Below are 11,443 nucleotides of genomic sequence, written 5' to 3' on the forward strand. Positions count from 1 at the left end.
TCACCATCGGCATTTCCTCCTTCTACCTGACTACTCTGCCCTGGTTCATAACCATAAGCATTTCCTCCTTCTACCTGACTGCTCTGTCCTTGGTCGTAACCATAAGCATTTCCTCCTTCTACATGACTGCTCTGTCCTTCGTAGCCACCCTCCCCTTCATGTGCAGTGACCTCCTTCACGACGGGAAGCACTAAAGCAACATGATTGCATCCCCTTCGTTCACAACCTTGTAACCACCGCACCCAATCGGAGTCTCCCTCTATTGGCCTCAAATAAAAGTAAATTTTTGAACTTGACCGTGTCCACAATGCATGAACACCGACAGTGTTTGTTTCAGTATCAAGACCTAAACTTGCCGCAATCCATTCTTTCAACTGACTAACAGACCATGTTTGTGGTGCGCTGATTGCAACCTCTATGTGAGTAAATTCACTCAGATCTGCTCCCAACTCATTTGTTTGGACAGTACCAGGACCATAGTAAAATCTCAACTTCACTACATCGGACATCTCGACTCACCTATTTTTTTTCAACATCGAAATACAAGTATTAGACATGTCTATATATATATTACCAGGACCATAGTAAATAATATAATAAATAGGCCCATGTTTACTAATAATAAATAGGCCTCGAATAATAATAATAATATAACCGATAAATATGATAATTCAGTTTATTTGAATTATATGGCCATGTTGATGTATTTTTTATTTTAATCTATGTTAAAATAATTTAGAAAAAGGCATGCGTCTTATTTCTACGATCATGTAAAATTCTTCCTTGCTAAGAAGTTTTATTGATAAACTACAGCGTGGCCGTTTAAAAAAAAACAGCGTGGCATTGCTTGTTATGGGTTAAACTTTAGAAAATACGCATAATAAAGGTTAGCGGGTAATCCGCTTCATATTCGCATCGGGTAAGGACTGAAACGTTTTTTAACATGTAGTTCTACTTTTCCTATTTTTTGCTTGCTTATTAAATTTTTATTATGTTTCCAACTCTTCAAAAAAAAAAAACTTCTTATTCGTTTTTTAACATCGTTTTTTAACATCGTTTTTTAACATGTAATATTATTCATTTTGCTATGCACATGCCGACCCCAACTCTTCAAACTCTTCTTTTTAACATCGTTTTTTAAATTTTTATTATGTTTCCAACTCTATTTTTAACATCGTTTTTTAACATGTAATATTATTTGTTTTGCTATGCACATGCCGACCCCAACTCTTCAAAAAAAAAACTTGTCTCTTCTTTCCAACTTTTTATTCATGTTTCCAACTTCTTATCCCGCACCTGTGTACGTGTCAAGTATTAAGCAACAACTTATTATCCCACTAACAACTAATACAATTCACACACCTACATCTATATTACGAATAATCGCACATAAATTTATTTTCACATAGAACGAAGCGTGCGTGCGAACGAATAATATTTACGTATACTACCGGGGCAAATAACAATATTTCCGTATACTACCGGGCCAAAAAACAATAATCGCACACAAATATTTACGTATACTACCGCGGCAAATAACAATATTTACTTATAATCCCAGAGCACCTACGAAAAATAAAATGAGGGCTGAAATATACCCTTGAAGCGTGCGTGCGAACGAAGAACGAAGAACCACGAACGAAGAACGACGAACGACGAACGACGAACGACGAACGACGAACACCACCACCACCTCCACCACCACCACCACCTCACCACCCCAACTGCCCCAACGACGAACACTGCCCCAACTTCACCACCACCACCTCCACCAAAATGCTCACCACGACCACCACGAGCTACCCCGTCAGTAGATCGACACCTCTTTTCGCTGCCCTAAATGAGTTGAACCCATTCACGGTGCCAAAATCGCGAAAATGTAGCTTATTTAGGTGTACAAATGTGTGCCATTTTTCTGTAGAGAGAGGAGGAGGAAGAACACAGCAGAAAGAGCCACGAGAGAAGAATAATGGAGGAAGGAGAGGATATGGGCGGGCAGGGAGAAGAAATAATGCATGAAAGAGAGAAGGAGAGGATAAGGGCGGGCTGGCCAGCGCGCGTCAGGTCGGCCGCACCCTGTCGGCCACCAGGTGGCCGATCGGCGGGCAGGACGCCGACAGGGGCACACCACGCCGACAGGCCGCTGCCTCCCCCCTCGCGACGTGGCACGACCAACCACAGGCCGCCGCGTGGCTGCCCGGCCTGCAGTCGGCCTCCTGATAGCCGATCGGCCTGCTGTGGGCCGACTGGGCTCAGTCGGCCTGCAGTGGGCCGACGGTGTATTATTCTTGTAAATTCTTTTTTCTACGTATTATTTCTGTAATTTTTTTTAAAATGTATTATTTAAATTTTTTTAGCATGGTTTAGTGGGTGTTGTCTTTTCTATGCTTGCTAGTTCAATCGCTTCTCAGTATTCATCTGATTTCTGTGAGTTACCTTCTAGTTGTTGTGACTTCTCCTTCATGTCTGATCTCCGGTGGGCGTGTTTTGTTTTTGAAGAAATTTTGGCATCAAATGGAAGTGTTTCTGAAGGTACCACACATGAACCCCATTTTCTTCGACTTCGACAATTTGTGCCAGAGCTGCATGATGGAATGGCTATAGGTCTAATGGTAACATGCCAGCTTTGTTGAAAGTGTGAAAAAATCATGCATAGAAGACAACACTGAGTCATTTGAAAGCAGTGCACTTGCCCATTTAGAGTAGAAGAAAAGGCATATTCAAATCTCCAACTTAATTGTTCCTGTAACTTATGCTCCTGGGTTGTTGGTTGCACCTTCATACTATCTAGTCTAGGATTAGCACCAAACCTTCCTACTTGATGCTTTGAATTATCGGTGAATTGCACAGTGCAAAATAGCCTTGTCAGGCCCGATAGGAGGCCAAGAACAAGAGCGATTTCTCCAAAAATGAGTTTACCTACTGTTTGGTAGTGTTTTTTTATTGTATTTATTGCCTATTATGTTGGGTGTTTTTCTTTCTATTTCTTTTCTTCCGTCGGTTTTCCTCATGTTTTTACCTATTTATACATATTTTCTTTATTTTAAAAAGTAGTTCAAATATTTTAAAATTTAAGAATATTTTGTAAAAATGCACGAGTACATTTAAAAATTCAGAAAGTTTTTAAAATTTGAGGATACCTTTTGGAACCGTGATACACTTTTTTTTTACTAGTAATCGTGCACGTGCAAATGCCTGTATTATTGATTGGAAAATCATCATGTTTCCTATGAAAAATATATATCAACAAAACAAACAAAAATATTTATGTATTAACATAAGAGAGGCAATAAAGATGTTTAAGAATGTTGTAATACAAAAAAAAATGGTACGACTAGAACTCCAGCGAACATATTTGTCATCAATTATTGTAGGTGGTTACCAATTTCAATTCCTTCAACCAAACATCCATCTCATTATATGGCTTATAGAGTCTAAATAAACATTACTATTTCAAAATTACATAGCAGTGAGAGAGAGCTCACACGTCTACAAAGATTGCAGGCATTGGCAGCAGTATCGGAACTTGCCTCTTTGACGCCGATTGTTTGGGGGTACTTGCTGGGATCACTTGTACCCTTGGCAGTGGGAGCACTTGTTCCCTTGGCAGTGCCAGCTCTGCAACTTGTGAAGCCTCCAACAATCGCAAATCTTGCAGTAACACGGGTGAACGTCGTCGCACCTGCAGCTTCTGCATGTGGTGCTTTCTAGCGATCAGTGTAGACCATGGCACTGGAGGGCCCATGCCAGCGATGATTGTACTTTGAGGGGAATGGCCTGACCGCGGGGAGGAGTTCTGGGCAGCCCAAGTGCCTGGGAGAGCGCTGCCACTGTTACAGCACTTCCCGGCTTGCTGGTGTCGCGTAGAAGCCTAAGGCGAAGTTTGGCCGCACTAAACCAGGAGGAAGGTTCAGTGGCTTGTCTATTTCGTACCTGTTTTCAGATCCATGTGGGGGCCTTGCTGGGGTTTTGCACTCTCATTTTTGAGTCCAACACCACCTTACATCAGAGAAAATTCAGTTGAGCATATCATTATTTTCTTTTTTACATTGCTAGTATAATCATACTTAGTCGTAGTGTCACACAGGACGAAGACTTCCTGATTTTGACTAATTGACTGATTGCCAAAAAGAAGATGTTGTGTCTTTAGCACAACAGAAGCTGAACAATTTATTCCAGTTCTATAGGATTTTCTGTTGTGTAACTGGTGACAAAACAACTGAATGATAACTAAAAAAATGTCAAGATAAAATGTCAATCTGAGATGTGCCAATTTGTTTATCAAAAGTGAGTTGCAAGGAAGAACTGGTTATCGAAGATGCACATGCATAAAAGTTTCAGGTGATATTTCCATTCTCAGTGAACCAAGGAAATAAAGTAGAAAAGGACTCTTGTGTGTCATGTGTGCACAACCAACATATGGAAGATCAATGTAATTCAGGAAGACCAACATATGGAAGACCAATGTAGTTCATAGATAGTCATTGAACAAGAGGGCAAAATTTTAGTTCAAAGCTAGCCTGATATATAAATGCATGCTAATTAAAAAGGCACAACTCTTAACCCATCTTCATTAATTCCACTGCTAGAGCAAATTAGAACGTAACTTTGCATTATAAATTCATTTTCTAAGAAAGACATTTTCATCACTATGCCGTGTTTTTAAAAGTACCACTGCTCAAAGGTTAGAATCTAAGAAAACAATGCTTAAGTTGTCATGCTCTCAGGAACCACTCTTTTTTGGTACATGTGCAAGGTGGACTGCAAGTTGCTTTATAGAAATAATAGATGTAATTAATCTATAGATTTGTTGTTTAGTATAATTATACTACGATATGCTTACCCATTTTGACTTATCAATTCCTAAACACATAGTATTAGCTATAAAACCAAAACACTCGACCTTCCAGGGTTGCAATGGAGAAACAAAGGGAAGTTCACCATCATTCATGGATGTCTTTTGTCATGTTCTTCGACAGGCTTAAGATCACCAATTCACCATGGATGCATGTCTGTCAGGCATGCAAACAACAAGTCGGCCAAGAGAATAAATGTGTTGGTTGTAGGAAAGATAAATCATAACACAAGAAAACTGTGGATACATGTATTGACTAATGTCATTAGGAGCGTGACCAGCAGCAAAATAATATCAAAGGGATAAGCCTGAACGGAATTGAAATGCACTACATTTTCTAAAACTATACAAATGCCAAAGCACATAATTAATCCGCTCATAAATATAAAAAGCAACAACCTGCTACATGCATAGATATTAAGGACCAAACTTGGCCATCGACAAGGAATTGACTCACAAGACATATAATGACATCAATGAGACCAAGGCACGTGTTTCAATCGCTTAAAGCATAGCATGGGGGCAAAAAAATTGGGGAAAAACAATGGTCAACAACTGAAAAGGGAATATCAAGTTCCAACCAAGTTTTTGGTTTCTTGTATTGAGAGTTTTAATGTATTGCACATTTGCACTATAAACTCAGAAATGGTCAGTATATCGACTCCGAGGATCTCAACTTCTACCCCACCTAGCACACAGAATTACCACCCTTACTCAGCTCAACTTCTCAAAAGGTCTCAACAGAATGCTTTACTAGGTAACTCAAGTAAAAGAATAACATTGAGAGGTTGTGGATTTTTATTTACTGAAAATTCAAGAAAACACGTCCTTGTTTTTTTTCGAAAGGGGGGACTCCCCGGCCTTTGCATCAGAACGATGCATACGGCCATCTCATTAAACAAATAAATAGGTTCCAACAAGGTCTTAAAAACTCCAAAAGAAAATAAAAAAAGAGCTCACACAGAGCCAAAAGGGTTAGAAGACAAACTAGCCAAATAAAGGACGCCACAACCGGCTGGCAAAAGAGAGATAGGTAAACTAATTGCCCATCCTATTACATGACCGCCATCCAAACCGGTTGAAGATATCCCGAGCTACCATCTCCCAGCGGATAGATCCAGTAACCAAACGCTCCTTGGCCTCCGTCGGAGTGAGTAGCGACCAAGAACGGATCAACGCCGTGGCTCAGAAAATAACCTGCAAAAAATGAATGCGTGTTGTCCTGTTAAAAACCAAATCATTTATGCAATTCCAGAGTGCCCACAACAAGGCGCAAACTCCTACGCGAATATGTCTCACTAACTCGGGCTCTACCCTGTTAAGCCACATTCCAAATAACGTGTTGACATAACTCGGTGGAGTAATATTAAAAGCAATATGGACCGTCCGCCATAAAACTTTGGCTAGCGGACAATCAAGAAAAAGGTGTTTGATCGTCTCATCCCGATCACAGAAACTACACCTAGTAGGTCCTGTTCAATTACGCTTTGTCAAGTTGTCCTTGGTTAAAATAACTTGTTTATGGACAAACCACATAAACACTTTGATTTTCAAAGGAACTTTGACAGCCCAAACATGTTTGGAACTAGGAATCGAGCTTGAATTGATAACATCAACATACATTGATTTAACTGTAAATACTCCAGACGTAGTAAGCTTCCAGCGTAGTTCATCGGGTTGTTGAGAAAGCTGAACCTCCATCAGTCTGCTTACTAGACGGAGCCATTCTTCCCAACGACTGCCCACTAGCGCCCTTCTGAACTGAATATTAAGGGGGATAGATTGAAGTACCGTTGCAACAAACACCTCACGTCGTTGAACAATACGATACAAAGACGGGTATTGAATGGCCAAGGGTGTCTCTCCGAGCCAAGTATCCTCCCAGAATCGCGTACTAGCACCGTTACCAATAATAAACTTTGTCCTATTAAACAGGGATAGTTTAACTTTCATAAGCCCTTTCCAAAAGGGTGAGTCAGTCGGCCTTACTGTCACCTGAGACAAAGTTTTGGTTTGAAGATACTTGCTTCGGAGGATTTGCGCCCAAGTGGCATCAGTCCCACTTGATAACTTCCACAGCCACTTGCTGAGAAGACATCTGTTCTTAACTTCAAGATTTTCAATACCAAGACCCCCTTGGTCTTTCGGTCTACAGATGATATCCCATTTGGCTAGACGGTATTTTCTTTTTAGTTCATCACCCTGCCAAAAGAATCGTGATCGATAGAAGTCCAGTCTTTTCCTAACTCCAACTGGGACTTTCGAAGAACGACAAAAGAAACATAGGCATACTCGTGAGAACCGAATTTATCAGAATTAGTCGGCCTCCGTATGACATGAGCTTGTCCTTCCAGCAACTCAGTTTCTTTTCAAATCGGTCATCGATGCACTTCCATTCTCTGTTTGTCAGCTTACGATGGTGGATTGGTATTCCTAAGTATGTGAAAGGTAAAGCCCCCAAATCGCACCCAAAACACGTCCTTGTGATTATTTGAATAGCCCATGAGCCCTAATCTCACCCCTCCCTCTTGCACATGCCTCCCAACTCATTAAATTAGGTCTCTGCCTTTAGCTTTATCTCATTTTGGGTGTTCTGTATGACACAAAAAAGGAGTCAAATACTACCATAGCAAAACAAAATACAGAATGTCAAAATGACACCAACATAGAGTATATAGCAACATGTTAATATACACAGCATGATGTAGCAGCTATTGTGCTTTATTGTTCAGTAGACTATTATGGTAGAAGAAATTCAAGGAAGACTGAGCATACAAGAGACCCCATTATAGAACTCTGTAATACTGCAAAATGTATATGCAGCTGACACTGTCTTATAGTGAGACATAAAATAGTTACATTTAGCATTGTATGCATATTTCCTTCTGAAATACCTAGTATATCTCTATTCCATTAACTAAACATAACAACTCTGGATAGAAACACGCCTTGCCATATAGCTTGAAAACTCAAATACATGCCTCATCTCAACCCTGACCCTGAAACATGCAACAAAGAATTCAGATACATATCAGCTTTAGGAGGTGAAAACGCATGGCTCAATTCAGATTATCAATGTCCAAGCTCATGATAAACCAGGAAGAATCAAAACATAGCAACATACAATGTGATCAGCAAGAATTGTACCTCTTCCAGAAGTTTTTTTATCAGAGGTTAGTTGTATGTTGAAGTGAGAATGAACAACTTCACGACCAGACAAGATAACGCCCTTCTTCTGACAGTCGGGCATACCAACCTTGAGCACCCTTTGAATTTTCATTCCCATGAACATGAACTGGTGTGTTCGTCGAGGAACGTTCCCCCGTTGCGGACGGAGATGCGCCTGGATTATGATCCTCCACCTGTAAATAGAAATTTGTAACAAGAAACATATAGTCAATGTATCTGATGCAAGAGTACACTACCTCTACTTGGAGCACGTCACATATAGCTGAGCACATAAATGAAGGCCTGCATAAACTCTCAAGTATAGTTGTGCCTACTTTCGTGTCAGGAACCGTTGTCACTGTTCGCTTCTTGCATCGAACACTCATATCTTCGGTCTGATGGTTAGTACTCACCGAGGTTGCAGCCGTACATATACCTACGACACAAGATGAAAGGAAAGACATTACTGTTGATATAATTACCATTGATACAGTAGGCCCGAAGTTAACGAACGAACCATCATCGAGTGTGTTGGTTATGTTGCTCAAAGGGGTACGTTGCACACCCATCAAGGAAGAAGCAGGTGCTTGCGACACTTGCTCGTGGTTAGCTGTCTTCTTCGCTGCCGCCTTCTTTTCTTTGTATAATGTATGTCGCTTCTGGTGGTATTCCGCTCTTTTCTCATCGGACAGTCGGGCATACCAACTTTGAGCACCCTTTGATTTTTTTTTCTCGCAGATTTTGACACGTGGGATTTTCATTCCCATGAACATTAACTGGTGCGTTCGTCGGGTCTGTAAATGGGGAACGTTCCCCGGTTCCCGACAGAGAAGCGCCTGGATTATGATTGTCCATCTGTAAATAGAAATTTGTAACAAGAAACATATAGTTAATGGATCTGATGCAGGAGTACACTCCGTATATTTGGAACATGTCACATATAGCTGAGCACATAAATGAAGGTCTGGATAAACTCTCAATTATAGCTGCGCCTATTTTCATGTTTGGAACATAAGCAGAAGAAGGCATCTTCTCTTACATGATCACTCAAATTATCTTCAAGTATGAAATAAGCAGGAAGTCATGATTTGTTTTTGCTAAATGATCATCCAAGTTATCTTCCTGATGAAGCCATAAAGCAGAAAGCACCATGCTATTTGTAGAGATATATAGTCTATGCATACCATTATGCAGGTTTAAAAATTAATCACAAAAATTCACTGAATAGATCTATTTTCATTAATACAATATTGTCAGTGTCAAGCAACTGAAACACCATTATAGCACGTTCAAATAGTAGTAGAACAATCTGGAATAGTTGTGCTTCAAAACTCACAACTGAAACTAAAAGTTAACACATAAAAACAAAAAGTGAAGTAACAAATAGATGAAATCAATCAAACTCGGCCATGTTTTTTATTACTCAGCGTAAATTGTATAACATTCGTGCCTACGAAGGTGTATATTTTCTTGGGCATGTGGAAGGTGACACATAGTTGCCCCAATTTCTTTCCTGTCGCAGTAATAAGAGAATAATTCATGGCCGATCTTATACTTCATATAGAGACAATGTGTTTGAAGTCACTACTCGACCTCTTGAAGATAACAGGGAAGCTTGCGAATTGTATTAATCTAACAATTGAAGATGCATGGTGGCTCACGGGAGGATTCATCAGTTTGCATGCCCAGTAGGCAGCAACATCTGGGCCGGAGGCCTCGGCGTCGGTGTCGGCAGTCAGCAACCCCAACCCCAGGGCAGCCAGGAACCACAACACCGGCAGTCCCAGGCCGAGGCGTCGGGGGCGTGCTGCTAAGCCCCCCCTGCGGAGCTGCCGATCGACCGCCGGCGTCGGTCGCTCGGCCACCAGTGTCGGGGGCGTGTGCAGCCTCTGCTCACGGCGGCGTTTGGCCGTAGTCCCAGAAAAGCAGTGGGCGCCAACCCCCGGTCTGGTCCGCCAACGTCGGTCTGCTCACGTCGGTTGGCGGCGTGAAGGGGCGGTTGGGGCGTGAGCGGCGGTGGCGGGGCCGAGAGGTTGGCGGCAGGTGGTGCCGAGCAGTTGGCGAGAAGGGGGCGTGTGGATGGCGAGAAGTTGGAGAGAGACAAAGCGGTAGCGGGTTTCGTTACCGATATTTTTTGTTAGTAGAGATTTTAGGCCATTAGATCGTTTTAGACGGCTAACATGCTTAGTTGGACTCTAGGGGTAGTAGATATCTAACCTAGAGAACATTTTTCTATCATGAAAACTGTTTAAAATTTGTGAGCATTTTAAAAATTCATTGTATTTTCAAAATTCAGTGTTCTTAATATCCTTTTTACTGCAACCGATAATTTGAGAAAACCGAACATATGTAATGCAAATCGCTTGTACTGGATTATATAGGCCAGCCAGTCCGGAGTGTCGATGTAGGAGGCCAGCTACGGCCCACTCCGTGTGTTCAGGCTACACATCTCGCAGGGCTCAATTTTTATGTCGTCGGCTCACTCGCAGCAGCGCGCACACACAACCTCGTGCGAACTCCCACACCGCCGCTGCCGCCGCCGCCTGCACCGACGCCGGAGAGCGGTCGGAAGATGGCCTTGTCGGCGATCCCCGACAAGCTCCTGGCGGATATCTTCCTCCGCCTTCCCACCCCAGAGGACCTTATCCGCGCCTCCGCCGCCTGCGTCTCCTTCCGCCGTCTCGTCGCCAACCGCGCCTTCCTCCGGCGCTTCTGCAATCTCCACCCCGCGCCCCTCCTCGGCTTCCTCGACTACAGCGGCTTCCACCGCGCGGTACCGCCTCACCCCTCCGCCCGGCTGCCCGCGCCGTCGCCAAAGCTGCCGACTTCGACTTCGAGTTCCTCCCCGGGTCTTCCTTGGACTGGTCCATGCGGGAAGTCAGCGACGGCCGCGTCTTCCTTGACAGACCCAGCCGTCACGACGAGCTCGGATCCGTCTTCAAGGAGATGGTGGTGTGCGACCCCTTGCACCGGCAGTATCTCCTGCTCCCCCCGGTCCCCGGTGACCTAGCCATTTCGATCGTTGTCGCGCTCGCGACTGAAGGGCCGTGCTTCGGCGAATCCTTCCTCGCCCCTCCCGGCGACGACGAGGAGGCAGCTGCTACTACTGAGGGGACGTCATTCAGAGTGATCTGGATGATGCTGCTCAAAACTAAGCCGATGGCCGCTGTTTCTCTTCCTCCACAGGGCAATGGCGAGCCATTACATCCCTGATCCACATCGACTCGTTACCTGGCTTTGCGTTATCGACGTGGAAGTTTTGGTTCGTGTCGCGCCATTACGCACATGGTTGCTTCTACTGGGTTTCAGGTACCAGTGAAAAATTGCTCGTGCTTGACATCCGGACGTTGGAGTTCTCCATGGTTGACCACCCACCCTGTGCCAGACAACCGGGCGATGATGTGGCCATAGTGGAGGCAG

At 43.1% G+C, this 11,443-nt stretch overlaps 1 long non-coding RNA gene across 1 annotated transcript; it reads right to left on the reverse strand.

The window, feature by feature from the left end:
• Positions 1 to 6,841: 6,841 nt before the first annotated feature.
• LOC141042122 (uncharacterized) lies at positions 6,842 to 9,450 on the reverse strand. The gene is made up of 3 exons (XR_012203943.1): positions 8,359 to 9,450; positions 8,003 to 8,217; positions 6,842 to 7,854 (listed from the first exon to the last, which is right to left on the reverse strand). It is a non-coding gene; the product is annotated as an uncharacterized lncRNA (long non-coding RNA).
• Positions 9,451 to 11,443: the final 1,993 nt, after the last annotated feature.

The sequence above is a fragment of the Aegilops tauschii genome, chromosome 2, assembly GCF_002575655.3.
Source record: "Aegilops tauschii subsp. strangulata cultivar AL8/78 chromosome 2, Aet v6.0, whole genome shotgun sequence".
In the NCBI taxonomy this organism is placed as follows: Eukaryota; Viridiplantae; Streptophyta; class Magnoliopsida; order Poales; family Poaceae; genus Aegilops; species Aegilops tauschii.